The 20440-nt window shown below is 43.2% G+C and overlaps 1 pseudogene across 1 annotated transcript in view; it reads left to right on the top strand.

Moving 5' to 3' along the window:
- The first annotated feature begins 963 nt into the window (after window positions 1-963).
- LOC308428289 (heat shock protein HSP 90-beta-like) overlaps window positions 964-20440 on the top strand; it is a 49106-nt pseudogene continuing 29629 nt past the window's right edge. Inside the window, exon 1 of the transcript in view lies at window positions 964-1158. The product of the transcript in view is annotated as a heat shock protein HSP 90-beta-like (transcript). The remainder of the gene's footprint in view (window positions 1159-20440) is intronic.

Here is a 20440-nt window from a genome sequence, read left to right as displayed (position 1 = left end):
AGTTCCCATGTCTCAGGCATCAGGCAAAGTGTGTACGTTTAGAAAGAAAAATCACAATTTGAAGTAAAAACTCACATTAGTCCATATCTCCAAAGCAAAGGAGTTCATATTGGCTGCTCAAGGACTTTCTTAAAGCTGCCAGTGGGTCCTTCACTTTTCAGAATGGCGCTAAGGGCTTCTCAGTTGGGTCTATGTGAGCAATGCTAACCTTCCTTCATCCCTCTGCTTACATCTCAGGTGAGGAAAAAGTCGAGGTCGCGGTTCAAGGCATGGCCTGTAAATTTTCACCTCCCAGACTAAATGCACACGAATTGGCATGTGTGTGTCTCCAGCTAGACTTTGCTGTCATGTGAATCAAAGGCGGGGATGGGTCTTTGAAAGACCCAGAGAAATGTGTGGCTCAATTTAAAACCACTTGTAGTTTATCAAATCAAAGGAAATGGCATGGCCCGCTCTGGGGCAGAAATGAGGCGGAGCCTGAGCTCTCCAATTTTGCACCCCAGGGGACCCTTCCTACACCCCGCATCCAGACTCCAGGCTGTCTTTTAAAGTCTTGATTGGCTGGAGGAAGTCCATGGGCGCTAGCGATGGATCACAACAGAAATACAGAGCTCAGGGGAAACACAAAATAGACTTACTCTCAAATTTGACTGATGATCTCTACGACTTTTTCAAAGCAACTACATTTCTTCATGGGGGTGAGACTGTGACACAGAAGACTGACCATCTTCCGTGAACGTTGGTCTTCTGTGCTTTGAAAGTGCAGAGTGGTCCAATTTGGGAGGCGCGTGAACACGTGTGTTAAAAGAAATCGGTGGGTTTCCCCATGCTTGCAGGAGACAGAGGCAAGGATTACACGCTTTCAGTCCCGAGTGCTTATGGCTTAAGTACCTGATGACAGTGGCTTGAACACATGACAAACTTCTCTTGCGCGTTAGAACTTTGGGGGTGAGTACAGATCAGATGGCGGAGGGAGCAGAGGTCTCTGGGTTCTGCGGGATTTCCCTCACCATCGCCATTGCTTACTTCCGCTCTAGCTGTTGCAATATAAACTTCCGGAAGCCCATTGATGAAGAGGAGATCTTCTGGGAATCTCAGCCAGTGACACATTCTGGTTATGTCACCCATGCCACACTAAATGTACAGGCTGCTGAAAATGTTGGTTCTGTTTTTCCCCCATTAGGCACTTTAGGTCTCCAACAACTCAGAAGAACTGTACTCGTTTGGGCTTCCTGCAGCTTTTCTGTCTATTGTATTGCTCACTTCATGCTTCCTCGTGCGGCCCTTTGTTTATACTGCTCTTTGGAGGCCCAAAGAGACAGCTCGGTGAGTAAAACTCTCATGTACTTGCGAGGAGGAAGTTAGGATCCTCAGTTCGGGAGAAATGGGCATGTGTGTAACCCCAGGAGGCACACAGGGGATCCTTTGGCTAAGCCAGCTTGCTAAACTCGCCAAGTTTCTCTGCATTTAGTTTAGAGACTTCACCTTAGTAAAGGAAGTAGAGGACAACTGGGGTGGAGACCTGAAGACAGCCTCTGCCCCACATGTGCCGGCCTCCAAACACTCACATAAACATAATAAGTGCATGTGCACACACCAACAGACATACATGTGCAAAAAAGATAGAATTCAAAGTTTTTTTTTTTTTTTTTTTTTTTTTTTAAAAAGTAAGCTGCTGAAAAGCCACAGTCATACCTCCTGGATTTTAGTAGGTTCTAGACAAAAATATGCTTTCTGAATTTACCATTGTAACGAACAAAAACTGTGGGTCCAGTTACCTACCAAGCTTTTAGGAATACTATGCAAAAAGTAGGTGTGTTGAGGGTATGGATGTCTTAGCTAGGGTTTCCATTGCTGTGAAGAGATACCATGACCCAAGCAACTCTTGCAAAGTTGAACATTTATTTTGAGGCAGCTTACAGTTTCAGAGGTTTAGTCAAGAATCATCATGGCAGGAAGCATGGCAGCGTCCAGGCAGACATGCTGCTGGAGAAGAAGTTGAGAGTTCTACATGACCCGACTAGAACCAGGAGAAAATGAATCTTCCATACTGGGTGGAGCTTCAAAGCCCACCCCCACAGTGATGAACTTCCTCCAAAAGACCACACCTCCCCCAGCAAGGCCACACCTCCTTCAGCAAGGCCACACCCACTCCAGCAAGGCCACACCTCCTAATAGTGCCATTTCCTATGGGCTAAGCATATTCCAACCACCACAGGGGAGGAGGGACTTCAGCCAGGAGCACAATCATTTCCCAGATGCTCAATGGTGGTGGTGACAACAGTAAGTGAAAGGGTGACTGCCGTTCACCAAGAGAAATGTGGGCACTTAAGAGAATATGAGCCCCAAACCACATCCGTAACCTTAGATCATGGATGCATGAGTTTCCAGTTTTACCAGTGGCATCTCTTATTATCATATCTAATTATAAAAATATAAATTAGGGCTAGTGTCGTGGCATCCATATCTGTAATCCTAACACTTGGGAGGCTGAAGCAGGTGAATTGTGAGTTTGAGGCTAGCCTGGGATACACAAGGTAAGCCTACCTCAAACAACAGCTATATAATAAAGTAAGTATTGCAGGTTTCTAAATTTAGCATCTTAGATGTTGTATTCAAAAATCATTTTGAGAGTTGATAGGTAGTAAAATGCTTGTCATGGCCATGTAATTGCAGAGACCCAAGTTCATCTTCAGAATCCTCTTTTACAAAAGCCAGGTATAGAGGCAAGATCTTATAATCCAGTGAGGTGGAAATAAACTGGTGCCTGGGGCTACTGTCCAGCCAGTCTAGCTTACTTGGTGACTCCCATTACTCTCTCCAAATGGTGGATGGTGCCCACGGAATGACATGAGGTTATCCTCTGGCCGCCATACATGTGCACGTATACAAGAGACAAGCATTTGAATCTGAGACACTGAGATTCAAATTCAGGGGACCATTTCCTGAGATGGCTCAGCAGGCCTCTGCTGCACAAAACTTGGTCCAGAGTCCTTTGAAAATGGCTCTGCTCAGAGCGATCCGTTCTGTGTGCGTAGGGCAGCCTGGAGTGCAAAAAACCCAGCTATCCTACGCATGATGATGGTTGTGGACTGGATCCTGAGCTTTCTGGTTCTTTCTCTGAAGTCACTTTCCAATGCCTCTCAGTCTGTGACCTGCTTGCTCACAGCCCTCTCTTCTGCCAATGAGAAAGAAGGCGTTTGGCCAATCTCTCTCGATTGCCACATGGTAAGCCTTAGCTCTCACAACGGCTGCTTGGACTGGAGGGATCCTGGACATTTGAAAGTGACATTGATATTTCCAACAACTAGGACTACTTCCAGCCAAAGGTAAAAGTTTACATTTCAATGGCCAGCAAGTTTTAGCACACTTAAGAAACTGGCCTGGGTGCTCAGCACTGTGCACAGGTTTTGTTAATGAATTTGGCAAGACAAGTTGTGTTCCTAGGTCAAGACTGAGAACAAAAAGGATCTGTATTTCTTTCCCCCTGTGTAATGAATTGCTGAGAAATTACTCAAAATGTGACTTGGAAAGCCTTTAGCCTGCAAGCTCAATTCTCTAGGCCATGAATTAGATAAAGGACTTTTTTTATGAGCCCACAGAGGGAGACCTCTGAGGATTTATGTGGGTGAGAAGAGAATGGCTGTGCTGTGCCACCATCTCCTCCCCAGGGCCCACACACAGTGCAGAAGCCCAGGGACCTCACATGCCAATGCCAAGGCCAAGCGGAGCCATGGCAGAGATGGACTGGACAGTGTACAACAGTGTTCACCCTAACCTCAGAGCTGCAAGGCACATAGTAGGGCGCTGAACCTGCCATGCCCTGGGAGCCAGAGCAGCTAGGAGAACAGGACAGACTTCCTCCCAACCCATCATCATCCTATAACCATCCCTGTCTCTTCTCTCCAACATTAATTCAACCGGAAATCTCAGAGCCTCCCAGTCACTAGAACTGTGGGATACACGTTGGAAGAAGCTTTCACAGAAAGACCGAAATTCTTCTCGAAAGCAGAAAACTCTAAGAATGAAATCTAAGAAACGGTGAAAGAAGTGGCAGACTAGCCATTCCTTTAAACAAGGTGTCCTAAGGATAAGGCCATCTACAGGCATGTGGAACTTTTCAACACAGTGATCTTTCCCCTCCTCCTAAGTGTTCTCTGGTACAAGAAACATAGCCTGGCTTTTTATGAGAAAGCTGAATGTCTTAACTTTGATTACCTATGAAGCTTACATGCCTGCTGAGAGTCAGGAATGTCACGGATTGACCAGGCCTCACACTCACAGACTACCTGGGTGTGTGTGCCCTTGGATTGTCTGCTTGGAGAAATGACCAGGCTCCCTCCAACTGCTTGAGCAGGAGGACAACCTGTTTGTGACACCTGTCAGTCCAACGATGGCCAAGGCAGTCTGGTGACACTTACCTTGCTCCCCAGCCCCCAAATGTTTCCCCCAAAGGACCATCTAGCATTCTTGTGTAACTAGTGGTCATGAAAAGCACAAAGGACTGTAGTTAATTAATTAATTTTTACATTCTATTCACTGCCCCCCTTCCTAGTGCCCCCTCACAGGACACCCCCATCATCCCTATCTGCATAAACAAGCAGAGTGTGTTGGTTGTTTTGCTTTGGTTTTTTTTTTTCCTTTTTTCTTTTCCTTTTCATTCTAAGGCTCTCCTCTCACATCTGATGCCTTTTACTAGAAAACTCAGCCCCGTGTTTCTCACCATTGCTACCTCAGACAGCAGTGAGCTGGCCGTGCTACAGCCTTTCCTGGGATCTGGGATTCATCTGGCATCTGCTTTCCCTAGAATGAAGCCACGGTCCACTGCCAAGTCTTTGTCTACTTGTAAAATTATTGTCCTTGTTTCTTTATTTGTGCCCCCCAAGTTGCCCATGGGTATGAATTTATTTTCTTTAAATGCTAAGTCATTTCTTTGAGGTCTGTAGGGTTCACTTGGCTTTTACCATGGGGATTAGAACTTTCTAGATTTCTTCAGAGTGGAACCCTATCCTACATGGGAAACAGATGCAATTTCTTCTTATGCATTAGGCTACTGTTGCTCCCTCCCATGCCTGGGACACTTGGCCACTGAGTTTGTAGTATGCACTGTGAGGGAATAGACCACGTGTCATTTCTCACCTGTCTGTGTTCATGCCATGCCCTGGTCCCTCTCTCAGCGTGGCTCACGAGGACACTTTGCCTAAGTTAGAGTTGAGAGCCAGGAGACACTAAATCTTGTGCTAGACAAGCTCCCTCATCTTTTCCTTCTGTGACATTCCTTCCCAGTGAAGATAGCTGCAGGATTGTGGCCGCCCAGGATGACTTCCTGGCTCTGCTCTTTACCCAAACTTCCAAAACTTTTAAATCCAAGCCATCATCTAAGTCAAAGAGTTTAATACCCACCCTCTTCTGCCCATTCACTTCAAGGCTGCAACATCAAGAAAGTTTTGGAAGAATAGAAAAAAATAAGTGTTTGTGTGTGTGTGTGTGTGTGTGTGTGTGTGTGTGTGTGTGTGTGTGTGTGTGTGTGTAGTGTGTGAACTCAACCTTGGAGGCATCAAGTGATGTTGAAGGTACTTGTCCCTGCTCTTGACTGACCCATGGCAGGTATTTTGCAACTTTTATAGTTAAGAATGTTATTTTATTCTATTCTTTTATTTCTTTATTATTACATTTATATATTTGTGTGTGTGTGTGTGTGTGTGTGTACATGCACTCATACTCTGGGGTAGGAATATTAACATTAAAAAAAAGGAAGTCAGAAAGTTAAGGACATTTGGCTGTTCTTCCTGCAGATTAGGTTCAGTTCCCAGAACTCATGTGGCAACTCATAGGTACCTGTAGCTCCAGTTCCAGGGCATCAGACACCCTTTTCTGACCTCTCTCATCACCAGGCACAAGCAAAGTATGCACACATAGATGCAGATAGGCAGGCAGGCAGGAAGTCACCCATGCATGAAAAAACTTTAAAAAGTCATTCGGTTTTCTGGGAAACTATTTTGCTTACTATATGTAGAACCTACGCCACCAAGGAGGAAAGCCAAATGTGAGAAGCGACAGAACAGATTACATTACATGACATCATCAGCCCCAGATATTTCTATGACATCACATACCCTGAGCTATTAGTCCAAGAACAAATACTGTATGCTCTTACTAAGTTAGCTTGAATTAAAGTCTTCCCCTCTTAAGTAAGAAGCATTCCTAATAAATGCATGCAATATCATTAGGATAATGAAGACTATGCAGGGACACAAAGAAATTGTGGGGGAGACAAGTAGTGGGTGTCTGTACACTAAAGAACACTTGTTATGAGTGACACACAATGCGGACTCATGAAAATTAACAGGCCTCACTTTTCAGAGTATTCATTCACCCAGAGGGAGTGTGGCATTTAAAGACAAAGGAGTTCTTTGACTGTAGAGCCCAGATAGTTATGACTCGAAAACAATCGTTTTCAAATCTGCTGACTAAGGCTGTGTGATGAAGCATCTTGAAAACCCAATTGTCTCTCAAGCACTGGGAACCAAAGTGGAATGGATCTAATGACTAGTCTCTTTGCCTCCCACCTTCTGGGAGGCTGCAGAGGGATGAGCTAACTGCCCACTGAGCATACCGCATTGGTTGCCGACATGGTTTATCAGCTCCAGGAGTTCTCTGGTGGAGTTGTTAGGGTAACTTAAGTATACTACCATCATCTGCAAATAGTGATATTTTGACCTCTCCCTTTCCAATTTGTATCCCTTTGACCTTCTTTTGTCTTATATTTATTTACAATTTGACCTTAGCTTAGGTTTGTTCCCCATCTAGCTAGTAACTCAGTTATCTTGTTTATATTAATCTATGTCCTGCCTCATGGCTGGTTACATCTCCTCAGTTTCATAGGTCCAGGTTCCTCCAGCTCTCTCCCACACTTCTCCCTTTCCCAGAGTTCCTCTCTCCCTCTCTTCCTCCCCCCTCTCTCTTCTGCTCTTGTTTCACCTTATTATTCTGCCTTTTGCTATAAGCCACAGGAGTTTTATTTTAACCAATCCCAAGGTGCCTTAGGCAGGCAAGGAAGGACAGAGACACATATTCATTCAGTGCAATTCCCCCCAACATAGCACAGACGAGGAAGGGGTGCATGAGCTCCTCCCTCAGAGAAGGAACAATGGGCAGTGTGTGGCCTGGAGAAGGAAGCAGCAGAGATGATTCCTTGAGGGTGTGACCCTTTGTATGTTGAATATACTCCAGTGGTGACTTCATATCCAGGAGATTATGAACATCAGAAATTGAAGTAGATATGTTATTTTTCTTTTAAACCCAGGTTTGGGGGAAGTGGGAGTGGATCTGTGAGGAGTCGAGGTTGAATATGATCAAGATACATTGTATGAAATTCTCAAAAAACCTATTAAAAAGAACACTTTAAAAGAGTATTAGAGTTTATGGAGACTTTCAGTCCAGAAGCCATCATGCTTCGTTCTTTGACGTGCTCATGTGCAAAGCACAAAGCAAAGATAGAGTTTAAAAATGTGAACCGCATAAAATACCCAGTAGTTGACCATTCTGCCAATGAACTGGTAATTTCACATGACAAAAAAAGGAATCAAGTAATAGCATAGCCAGGGTCAGAAATATGATAAACCAACTGGAGACTAGACTGGGAAAAGAATCATGCATTGGCAGAGAGCCAAGGCGTTCTCTTATGCTCGGATTTAGCTCAGATGCAGTCAGGGATTTAGCTCTTGTGATATAGTGAGGCATCCCAGTCTCGCAGATCGAATTAATGAAGTTTCCTGATTGTATGGAGTCTGAGAAGGCCAAATTCTTCCCAGTGGCAAATGGCAAATGGTAGAATGGAAAGCCACAGACCCAGTGGTTGGCACATGAAAATCCACATGTTAACAATATCACATCAGAACAAAAAAGCTATACTACCCTTGTGGCCAAACGTAGGAACAGAATAATTGCACACATAAAGCAATGCTCAAAGAGGGCTGGTCATAGAAGGATAAAGAACAGAAATTCATGATGGATTAAAATCCTAACTGTAAAGCACAGAGAATCTCCTGCTATAACAGCCAACTGCTGAGTCTTCAACATAAATGCATTCTAGGGGGGAGGAACTTTTAATAAGATTGTAACAAAAACTTTAAGCCTTGCTTTCCGATGAGAGATAAATTAGAAAAATTGCAAAAACTAATTAGAAATTTTCAAACTTAAATACAGTCATTAAAGAAAAATGCAGTTTGTGAAGATTAAGAGGCCCTGACACATTTTGAATCCTGTTTCTAAAAAATCTAAGGACAATATACCCAAACTAAGAAGTTTAGAGTGTTCAGAGTAGAGAACTTGCCTAAAATTTGAGAGGTTCTGGATTCTATCCTTGCTGCTTAAAAAATCAAACCTTTTGTATTTTTTTGTTTCTTTGGAAAACACCATGGCATAGTCCTTCATTGAGGAAGGTTAAGACAAGGACAGAAGCAGAGCCATAAAGTGACACTTCTTACTGATTTGATTTCAGCTGGCTCTTTGAAACATTCCAGGACTACCTGCCCAAATGGCACTTCTCAAAGTGGGCTGAGCCCTTCCTCAAAAATTATTAATTAATAAAATCCTGCACAGACTCTCAAGATCTCATGTTAATAGCACAATATAAAACACAGTACAGTTTTAAAAGTCCTAAAGTCTTTAATATGTTCAACACTTTGAAAGTTCAGTGTCAACGTTAACATCCAAAATCTATTACCTGGGCTCTAATCCAAAGTAAGCCACATACTTTCTTATTTCAAAAGGGAAGGAAGAACTCAGGCACCATTACAGTCAGAGCAAAGCAAACTCAATATTCAACAGTACAAAAAGCTTAGTGTGCAATTTTGACAACTCAGAACCTTCTGGTCTTCAAAGGTCTTGGGCAGCTCCACTTCAACTTTGGCATGCACAGGACACGTAGCCTGTCACATAGGCTCAACCTGGCTCTCTGCACACCTGCTTGTCTTTACCAAACATCCCATGGTCCTGACGCCTCTGCCTCAACTGAGCCTGCATCTTCATCAATGGCCTCCCGGCCCTTTTCTGGGTTCTTTATCAATGCTACATGGTGCTAAGCCTCAGCTTTACTCTATGGCATATCAAATGCTTGGGTTTCCACTGAAATTTGACTGCACCTTCACCAATGGCCTCTTAGAGGGCCAAGCCTCAGATGGTTTCTGTGACCCCTTTGAGAGTATAGCTTTCATGTCACCAAAATTAGTATCACTCTTACATATTACCAAGTTAAGCTTCCAACACAAAGTATCTTCCGGACCACAGCTTCAGAATCCTAACCTCAAGGGAATATTGCTCAGATTTCACCTCAGTGGTACTGGTCTTCTCTTAATCACCACCAATTTCTTGGCTCTAGCTAACCAGCATAAATTGTCCCAGTAAAGTTTCTGCCTTGATGGTGCTGTCTCTTGCTAATCACAGCTGATTCTTCACTCCCACCACCACCAGAAACCAAAGATTCTTAATTCTTTCTTAACATATTACATGAATGTCCCTCATAATCTGTTTTCCTCTGAATCTTCCTAAGCCAAATCCATCTTCTGGACTTGTCACAGCGTTCCTATCTTCCTAGTGCCCACAACAATGGCTCATACATCCCTAAGGACTTTCAGTCCAAAGTTCTGAATGCCTTCACAGTGTTCCCCCAAATGAAACCTTCAGTTCCTTCACAGAAGTGGTTCACTCACTAACACCAATTTCTACCTTACTTTCCTTTTTATTGCTGTGATAAAGACCAAAATGAACTTGGGATGGAAAAGTTCATTGGCTTCCGTGGTCCAACCACACTTCATCAGAAGCTTAAGGCAAGAAGCTAGTAGCATGACCGGCAGAAGAGGTCATGGAGAAACACTGCTTACTGCCTGCTTTCCACAGCATTCTCAGGCCAGGGCCACCTGCTCAGGGATGGCGTCATTCACAATGGGTGTGGCTTTCCTACTTCTACCATTAATCAAGAAACTGCCTCCCCTGCCAGACTTGCCCACACTCCAAGTTAATGGTGGCATTGTCTTAATTAAGGTTTCTTTTTATCAGACAACTCCATCTTGTGTCAAATTGATGAAAACAATAGCAAAACAAAAAACAAACAATCAAAATCAACAACAAAACAAAAAGAAAGCACACCAAGCTAGACAGCACACCATTCAGAGAACACAACACAGATTCCCTGTGTTGATCCCTCTGGAGAACTAACCAAGGTCCCTTGAGAAATAATATAAAGTTTTGAAGAGAATGCCACCCATGACTAAGGCTCTCTAAACTGGCCCTGATTCCTAAAGGTCTTGTCAGCTCTCCACTTTAAAAACCACTTGCCACTTCGGAGTCCAAGCCTCTGACACATGAGCTCTTCTGAGACAGATGACCCCCAAACCAAAGCATTACTTCTGTGACATTGGATAAGCCTCTCTAAGTTTCTTTCCTTCTTCATGAAATAGAGATGATAATAAAACTTACCTTAAAAGTTGCTTGCAAGTACTAAATGGGCTAGACTACGTTAATGTGTCAATAATGTCCCTGTTACCTTGTTTTCTTTAAGTGTTAAAGCAAGATGCTACGTAGAATAGAAAGGAGCTTTCAGTGCTAGAGTTCCCAACACAGGCTTCCTCTGAGTTATCTGTCAAAAATATAAAATCACATGTTGACTTATTGTCCAGATTACCAGTTGATGGTTAGGTTTGACTCTTCCTGATCTCTGTGAGCCACAAACTAGAGGCCTTGAAAACTTGAAAGTACCATGACCTATCCATTAGGTTCATTGGCTTTTGTGCTATGCACTGTTGTCTTTGTAGACCCTTGAGACCTATAAGTGAACTTTCATATGGGGCCTTTCTTCATTGGCAAAGGCAGATGGTGAGATGTGTTATTTGCTAGAAGGCATGGCCATGAGGAGATGCTATAGGGAACTGTGTGCTTGAACATCCAATACCCCGTGGGACTACGATTGGCGTTGGATGGTGTGTGGACCCTGCAGTCGGTGCTGCACCAGCTTTGAGGTTGTTGTTTTCTCAATTGTTACACATTTTTAAACCTACAAGTGAATTAATCAAATAGCCAGTTATTTTTAATATGTCAGGTCACAGATGCCTAGGAAATGCTGTGTTCTCATGACACTTGTGTGGGTGTGATACAACTTGTGCCACAAGGAACCCACTTGGGGCACATCTACCCCAGTAACACTTGTCACCTCCTTCTAGCCTCACATGAATGCACAATGTGACAAATAAATGTCACAGATCGGGGTTGCTCTCAGGTCATTAGTGATGTTTGGTGATGCCCCTTCTAAGGCGGTAGATACAAGAATCAAGAAATGTGTTCAAATTCTGTACCACATTTTTTTTTTTTTACAATTACAGTTGCATCCTGTAATTGTAATCAGCAGCTAGAATTTACGGATGTGATGGGACAGTCTCAGAGACAGAAAGTAGGAGAAGGGTAAAAGAAAGACGGCACGTTAAAGTCTAAACCGTTCCGGGAGACAATATGTAGAAATAGCATCAGACCGTGGGGAGAGCTGATATCATTGTTTTCCAATGTTAGATGGCTGGGTATCACCAAGGGAATTTTTCCATCTGATTAAAAATAATTACTGCTGGCACTAAATCCAATTGGAAATGCCCCACACAATTTATCTTCCACTTCATGCTGCTACCATATGCCTGACGTTGCCGAGCAGAAGCACTCCCTCCCGTTCTGATGAATAGTACTTTGTAAATATTTGGAGATGGGAGCTCTGGACCGCTGAACAATCATGACAGGGAACATGTGCAGACCGGCCTGTTAATCATGTTTCTGATAGAGGCCCTCATTGAGGTATGGAACCCAAAAGCAGTCAGGAGGCTGCGAATTTTCTTCTGCAAAGCCTTGTTCACAATTAGCAGCCACTGGAGGAACCTGGCTGGGCTGTCTACCATAAGTGGTGCTTTCCAAAGAGCACACGTGCATTGGAGTGAGACATTTTGCTGTCTGGCTGGTGCAGTGTAAGCTGATAAGTTGCTATATTTATTAAGCTGCCTTTTCTTTGAACATTTCATATAAAAAGAAAGCCACACTTCGGGTGACGTTATTGAGAGACGGAGTCTAAAGAAATGCTTAAGTTAAAATGGGGCTTTAAAGCTCTGCTCCGTACAATGAGTGGTGACCCTACAAAAGAAAAAACTGGGACAGAGATGTACAGTGCGTGTGTGGGAGAGACAATGTGAGGAGCTGAAGGTGAGCATCTACAAGCCAGCAGAAAGGCAGACAGTTATACACACTGAACAACAGAGCAGTCACGGGCTCATTGATGAGGATATCCCCCATAGACTCATAGGTGAACACGTGGTCCCTGGTTGGTGGCACTATTTGGACGAGGTTTAGGACGTGTGGTCTTCTAAGAAGAAATGTGTCACCAGGACTCTGAGGTCCCTAAGCATCATGCCATTCCCAGGGCTCATGCTTTCTGCTTCATCTGTGTGACTCGGGTTGTGAGCTCTCGGCTACTTCCCCAGCAGCTGTCACCTGCTGCCACACTGTTCTGACATCAGGGACTCTAACTCTCAGGAACCATAAGCTCAGATAAACTCCTCTTCTTCTATGACTTGACTTGGTCATGTTGTTTCATCACAGCAACAGAAGAGGAACTAATACACACACCTAATACACACATCACTACCCTGCATTCCGACTTCCGGCCTCCAGCCATGTGAGGCAGTAAACTCCTGGGAAAGGCACGAATTTGGAGCCCTTTGTGAACACAGCCATAGAAAAGCAATGTAGGATGAAATAATTGCCAGTATTCTTGAGGGAGTTTCTATAAGGAGAAACTTCTACTCACCTAAGAAAAGGAAGACTCAGAGGATGCTTTGCTCTCTTTTCTTCACAGGTGAGGAGACAGGGCCAGCGTGTGGCACTAGAATTTGGTCACTGACTCTGGTCCCCAACACTGCTATCACTAGGCCAACTGGCACCACATTTAGCCTTCTTTCTTCTCTATTTTTGCTCTGTATAGTGGAATTTTCACACCATGCTTCACTGGGGAAGCCATCCATTCAGTAGAAAGCTATTTGGGTTGTGAAACTCTGGGTAAAAGCTTAAGAAGTCTTACTTCTGACTCTCTGAAACAGGCTGTTCACCCAACCTCCAAGCAAACAAAAATTTGTATTTTGATAACTGTCTGTCTTCTTGAGCACCGGTAAGAATATTCCTTCAGCTGAAAGGCTAGAGGGATAAATCACACCCTAGAGTGTGATTTAAACGTCAGACTGTGAAGGTCTCAGGCTCTTCTAAGACTAAAAATGTAGCCTCTGATGCAGATCTTTCTTGTTTATTCATGTGCAATTGTCTTCCTGAAAACTGGAATCTTTAGGGAAAAAAATTAAAATTAGTAATTGCAGCTGGTTCTGGTGGGACATGCTTATAATCCCAGATGAGGAGATATAGAGTTCGAAGCTAGCCTGAGCTATATACACAAACAAAAATGTAACCACAACATTAAGCTGCCGTATTCCTCTGCTCGTGCCATTTGTGGACGTGTTGTGGTGAGGATTTGTGACGTGTTGCCTGATTATCGATTCTTCAGTCATGGCTGATAGCATCCCCGGGAGGAAAAGATCACTGATAACTTCCAGATCATGCCCAATGGGTGTTTGCATAGTGGATGCTGCCTCTTTCTGAAGTATGCCGCTCTAAATGAGCAGCTACTACGAGCAAGGCTGGGCATTTCAGGACACCCACTTTATCCCCTCACCAGCTTTTTGTTAAAAGTCATATGTTCATTTTCAATATCCGAGCTAAACATGGTTAGGTGTAATTATCTAGGTGAAAGTGTTTTCCATGAAGCAGGGACTAGTAGTGTTTTGACATAACACCTAGAATGAATAGAAAGACGATGGCAATTGTCGTTAGAAACAAAGAGCAAAATGCATAAACACACAGAGAGAAATATAAGGCCAGACAGCAGTTTCACTATTTCAGTTTCAATGATGCTGTTGAAGAGCAAGGAGGCCATTTCCCTTGTTCTGACAGTGAAGCAAAGCCAGGCAGGCAGAAAGAAGGGAAAAGGGCAGAGCAGAGGACAGAGCCAGAGTTTTAGACACAGGGGAAACAAAGAGGAAATAGTGTGCCTGCTCGGATTCTTTCCTGATGGAACACACACAGATCAATCCCAGGGCCTTTCTAGATAGTCACCAATATTTAATAGCCAAATAGTAGACTCCGTGGTATTTTAAAATAGCACTTATGTAGAATACAGGTTTTCTGTTCTCTATCCTCTACCAAATAAAGCAACAAGTTACATAGAAAACTTTGAATTTTATAGTTTATGTACCCAGCAAAAATGGGCTTACCGATGATTTGAAAACAGCAGTTTCTGCATTTTTTTTTCCACTAAAGAGGGGAGAAAAATCCTTAAGTTAGTTAGGCTAGCAAAAAAGACTCCCACTGAAGTGCTACAGCCCATGCTACAATTAAAGGATCCACAGCCAGTTTCAGCATGTCTGGGAATCATTAGTGCTCACGATGGTAGACTAAGAGAAGATGAACAGTCCAGGGAAACCCGTGGAACACCAGAAGGTATGATGTGGGCTGAGGGAAGAGGTTGTCGCTTCTCAAGAATCATCTCTGAGAATGATGGATATTCTTGGCTTTCAACCTTACTACCTCTGGAATTAATGAAATCACACATGGCTGGGTACACCTGTAAGGGATGTTTTCTTAATTGAATTAGTCGAAGTGAGAAGACTAATTTTAACACTGACCAAGACAGCTCAGTCAGCCAACAGGTTCTCCAGGGAAGAAGCAAGGATTAAAGTGAAAAATGACAATTACACAACGCTGTAGCAGGACCTCAGCCAGTTCTGAGGCTGAGGTGGGTTTATTTTTTCCCAATCTGCTTTTATACCATTTTAGTTACATGCAAGTAATGAGGTCAGTTCTAGGTTAAGGAACAAGCAAGATAATGAACGCAAACAGTCAAGAAACAAGCCAGGCAATAAACAAAGTCCCATGATCACTGTTTCTAAGGGCTTATCGGGATGACCAAGGTATCTGAACCTACTTCCCTGTCCTAGCCCAAAGTCATATTCTTGCCTGAAGCCTACTTCTTTGTTCTAGCCCCAAATCACATTACAACTTGAGTTTACTTCCGTGTAGCCCGGCTCAAAGTCAAATTCTGCCCGAAGCCTACTTCCCTGTCCTGGCCCAATGCCAAATTCCTGCTAAGCAGCCCCAAGAGTTCTCCAAAGAAGATGACGCTTGATCTCTCTGCCTGCTTCCCCTCACTAGTAAGCCCATTCCTTCACTGGCGTTAGAGCCTGATCTTCCTGATTCTGGTGTAGACTGAAAACCAGCTGAGACAGCCAGCCTTTTAGAACACGTAACTACTGCATTCTTGCTCGTTGCATTGTTAGACAGCCTTTGTTGGACTAGCTGGTCTACAGCCTCTAAGCCATTCTGATCAATCACCCTTGGATGTATACTTGTGTGTATGTATATATGTATATGTGTGTATGTGTGTATGTGTGTATGTGTGTATGTGTATATGTGTATATGTGTATATGTGTATATATGTATGTATGTGTGTGTATATATGTATGCATGTATATGTGTATGTATGTATATATGTATGCATGTGTATATATGTATGTGTATGTGTATATGTATATATGTACATATGTATATGTGTATATATGTACATGTGTATGTGTATATATGTGAATATATGTTCTCATTCATTCTATAAGTTCTGACTAATACACTGAAATCCAAAAAGAACGCATTGAGAGGTAGGGCATAAAGAGCTGATGAATGCTGATAAGTTAAGCCAGGAGCTCCGATTAGTTTAGTGAGAAGGAGTATAGCAAAGAGGAGCAGTGATCACTTGGCACTTCAGGGGCATTGGAAAGATGCTACTACTAGCATGTAGTTTTAATTGTTCTTTTGAGACCTTTTGGGGGGGGCCAAAAAATCTGGTCTCCTAAAAATGAAGGCCCCACTTTGTCTCTATGCCCATGCCCATTGACCTCTCTCTCTCTCTCTCTCTCTCTCTCTCTCTCTCTCTCTCTCTCTCTCTCTCTCTCTCTGCCTCTTTACCTTTCTCAGCTTCACTCAGTCTTTGCTTTGTTAATTTCATTTCCCCCATGAGATTTCTTGACATATCTAGGCAGATGTCATTTCAATGGCATCCCAAAAGAATGAGTATTCCTACCGCCTACAGCACTATAGCCTATTTACACGATTCACATTTCAACAGACGATGTCTCCATCTCAGTCCTGTTTGGACATTGCCTTACTTTACCCATATCGGAGCTTAAACTTTTTGAACATGCAATATTTATTGTGTGTACAGGTGAGCATGCAAGGCATGAACAGAGAGGTCAGAGGGCAACTTGCGGGAGTCGGCTGTCTCCTTCCACCATGTGAGTGTCTCCCAGTTAATCACACAGTGGCCAGGTCATCTCCCCAGCCCCTGTACCAGTTTAAAGAGCCAGAACTCCTACAATGAGAAGGAAGTACACCAGTCATGTTGTCCTGGTTGTACTCACTTCCACACTATCCACCCAGTAGACTGGCTCATTGCCTATGGCTACCCCTATGAGAGAGCACGGCCTCCCTCCTCATTGCCTGCCCCATGAGGGAGGCTCTTGGATGAAAACCAAGCTCTACTTTCCAGCTGGAAACTGTAAGACCCAAATCAAGTCTTATCTATTTGAGGCTCTCATGAATGAGACGAGAGATCAGGGATCGATGCAAAAGCAAGAGGTTTATTAGTCCAGTGCACTGGGATGGCCTACATCCAGAGGAGAGGTGACCCTGAAAGACTGTTACAAGCAGTTTTTATACTTTTTAGGGCTACAGGTTACATCAGCAAGGTTACAATTTAAATTCATTGGCTAAGCGTATTGGCCTTTGAATCTATTGGCTAGCAAGCATGTGACAGGCCATGGGACCAGAGGGTCAGGTGACTATCAATCAGTACATTCTGTGGTTTTTCAAGAATGTTTCTGCTCCTCCTAAGAACTGTGTGTGGAGAATGGAACTTGGCCTTGACCTGAGGTGATGGGTGTAAGGCTGGTGAAAGCCCCTGGGGTCCTTCAGGAACAAGCAGGGAAAGGGGATGGTCTCTAAGAAGGTCAGGGGGCTCCAGGGTGTGGGACATAGCCTTCCTTAGGAACAGTGCTCTATCACATTTTCAGGTTTTCCAATATGCACCAACTGTGAGGGATACATTGGAAAATAAAGGAAGAAAAGGGAAATAAAAAGAAAAAGGAAAAATGGACACCTGGAACTCAAAAATCTTGATCTCACTGTTGACATAATGAACCTTCTGTGCCCTAGTTCTCCATAGCATTTCTAATTCTCCTTGCCAAGCACTGCCTAGTAACCACTTCTCTTCAGGGAGAAGGCACGAGTCTCTTCCATGTCTCAAGAATGGCTGGACAGGACTGCTAATCTCTTCACTTTCCCATTACTTGGTCATCTGATTATGTGCATACAGAATTTAATAGCTACTGTCTCTTATATTTTCAACATTAATGCATAGCTCCTCCCAGAAGATTGTTACTTTTCTGAAGACAATGACCACACTGCAAACTTTTTATTTCCCTTACACTGCCAAGCATACAATGATGTTCTAATTAAAAGATGGATAAAAGCTAATGTTTTTGTTTTAGTTGTTTTTCTTCCCCCCCCCCATCCTTTTTATCTCTTCTGAAACTGTTAGTGAACTTTTCATATATCTCTGTGTTGTATGTGGTGCTAGAAACTGAACCCAAGGCTGTGGATATGCTAGGTGGGAAAGTTATCTATTCTGAGCTATAGCCCCGCATTTTGTTAATGGAGAAAAACACTCAGAACATCTTCACAGTTACTTTTTAGAATACAGTTTAATTCCATCCCTACTATGACTTCACCTCATGTGCAATAGCTCTCTTTTCTGTCAACTCACAAAATACTTTCACCATCTCTTTATCTTGATTATCTTTAGATACAGGGAAGTCTGTGTTCCTTCCTAGAAGAAAAATGCTAAGTAGAATGCTTATCTCACACAAGAATCGTATGACTTATATCTAACAAATGTCTAGTATGAGGGTGTGAACATGCACTGACCTAATTGACGGCTGAGTGTTTATCACTAGGTATTCCTGTCACAGCAAAGTGACAACGATTTGGAGACAGTGAGATAAAAATATGTATATAACTAAAATATAAAATATAAATTAAAATGAAATCATCAATAAAATGAAACTGGTAATAGGCCCTTGAATGGTCTCTACTCCAGTGAATAGAATGTCTGTACTTACCACACAGATTTCTGCTTCCAAAGTGCTCTAGACTTTAATCTACTTTAAACAGTGCATACTAGAAAACCAAAGAGGTGTGTGTGTGTATGTGTGTGTACACAAAAAGATTATACCATAGTGCTTTAAATCAACATCATTCATAACATCTAACAGACAAACCTAATGGCCCAAGTCAATAAAGGTTTTCCACGTTGTGATTATTTGTCTGGATATACCAAATGCAAATAACCCAGATTCTTCCAGGAGCTGAGTTATAGCCTATTTTCTTCTTCACAGGATGGCTGGGATGTGGCTTAGCTGGGTTGTTCTTGAAGGAATAAACTTTAGAGGTGAAAATTCATTTGCTGAAGATCTACTGGGAACATGCAGGGGAGCTGGGAAACAGGCTAGTCAGGGGACAGAACCGAAGGAAGAAGTTCAGGGATGCCATGGCAACAGATGTGTCAACATCCAGGGAGGGCATGAGCCATTGTGCAACTTCCACTGTCTCCACTGACCAAACTGATGGGGGTGGAGGGGGACAGAGCAATGAGAAAGTAGCTCCTCTCAACTGTTGGCAATGCCCAAAGGCCCACTCAGCTTGGAGCCTTCAGTAGCTAGCACTCCAGAAGCCAAGGGAATCAGCATCTATATCCTGAAAACAGGTTCTAGGTACCAACCCTCCACCTTTATGTCACATCACACATGAGTTAAAACTCCCATGGCCTGTTTTTACCAGTCTGGTTAATGAAGCAGGTGACACAGAGTCTGGATTCTAATTCCACTGTTCAACAAGTTCCTTAATCCTAATTACCCAGGGCTCTTATGTGGAGATTGGATCTGCTATAATAAAAAATGTCAGACTGGGCCAGGGTGGTGGTAGTGCATACCTTTAACCCCAGACCTCGGAAGGCAGAGGCAGGCAGATTTCTGTGAGTTTGAGGCCAGCCTGGTCTACAAAGTGAGTTCCAGGACAGCCACAGCTACACAGAGATAAAACAAAAACAAACAAAGAACTTTCCAGTTTAGGAGAAAAGAGTCTCATGGAGCAATTTTGCCTTGAATATCACAGACAGCCTTTTATTTCGGCTGTATTATTACCTTTTAAGAGACAGGTTCCCAACTCTTGGAATTTATTTCATCCACCAACCAAAAGAATATCTTGTTCATCCCTTGCCTATCGAATTCATCTTGAATTTCTGTGGGCAAGTAGGGATGGGGTAAACTGGTATACTTAGACAGTGAAACTCATAGGATTTTCTTTCTTGCCATCAAATCCATACTGAAAAAGACAAAATGGAAGGCTTCTTCACATCCTGACACCCTCCCCAGTTGTCATAGTATCTGTGTGTTTATCTGGCATCTGATTAAACCCCTTAAATAAACTATGCAAATTAATTGATCCATGCATTTAGGTGAATAATAATTTCTAGCCCTCAGAATCATTTTTTTTTTCTGAGCCAGACAATAAAGTGACTAAGCCATGCATTATTCATCACTGGCCAAACAGTTCAGTGTGTAAGCTGACACACTCACCCTGCTTCCTGTGTCTCCTCTGGGACTATAGTGGACGGGTTTGAGGAGAGATCGGGCTTTTAGGGAGCATCTGGTTTTCACGCCACATCTCTCAAAAGAGTCCCAGACAGGGCACTGCATGTTATGTCTTCCTGCTTGCCAGAGGTGTAGGAAAATGTAATGGGGCAGACAGTCTGCATGCAACCTCAGAAAGAAGGCAGCAGACCCAAATGAAACCAAGGGGATTTTTACCAGTTGCCTGAGTCAGTTTCCCCCATGAGGTTAATTATTATTAATGATGTTAATTAAGGAATCGTGTGAAGTATTTTTTTTCTTGGAAAATGTGGGCTGCGTGAACCATTGGATATTTAGCTCTTTGCTGTCATGGCAGTCTTTCAAAGCATCCTATTAGGGTTCGGTTTCTGGAGCTGTGTGCTAAGACAATGAAGACGGAGGGCCTATTTCACAGCGGCAGCAGCCAGGTTGAGGCTGGCCTTTAACTAATGGCAGAGCTACAATTATTCTTCTTCACGTGAGGACTTCTACTTGGTATTTGAAAGACAAATGAGTCAGCTACATCAATTCTTTAGCAATTAACTAGTAATTGGGGCATTTAATCAGAAGCAGACTGGAAGGACTTTGGC

Source organism: Micromys minutus (assembly GCF_963924665.1).
Source record: "Micromys minutus genome assembly, chromosome: 12".
NCBI lineage: Eukaryota > Metazoa > Chordata > Mammalia > Rodentia > Muridae > Micromys > Micromys minutus.
Note: the sequence above shows the minus strand (reverse complement) of the source record. Positions and strands in the feature narration are given on the sequence as shown.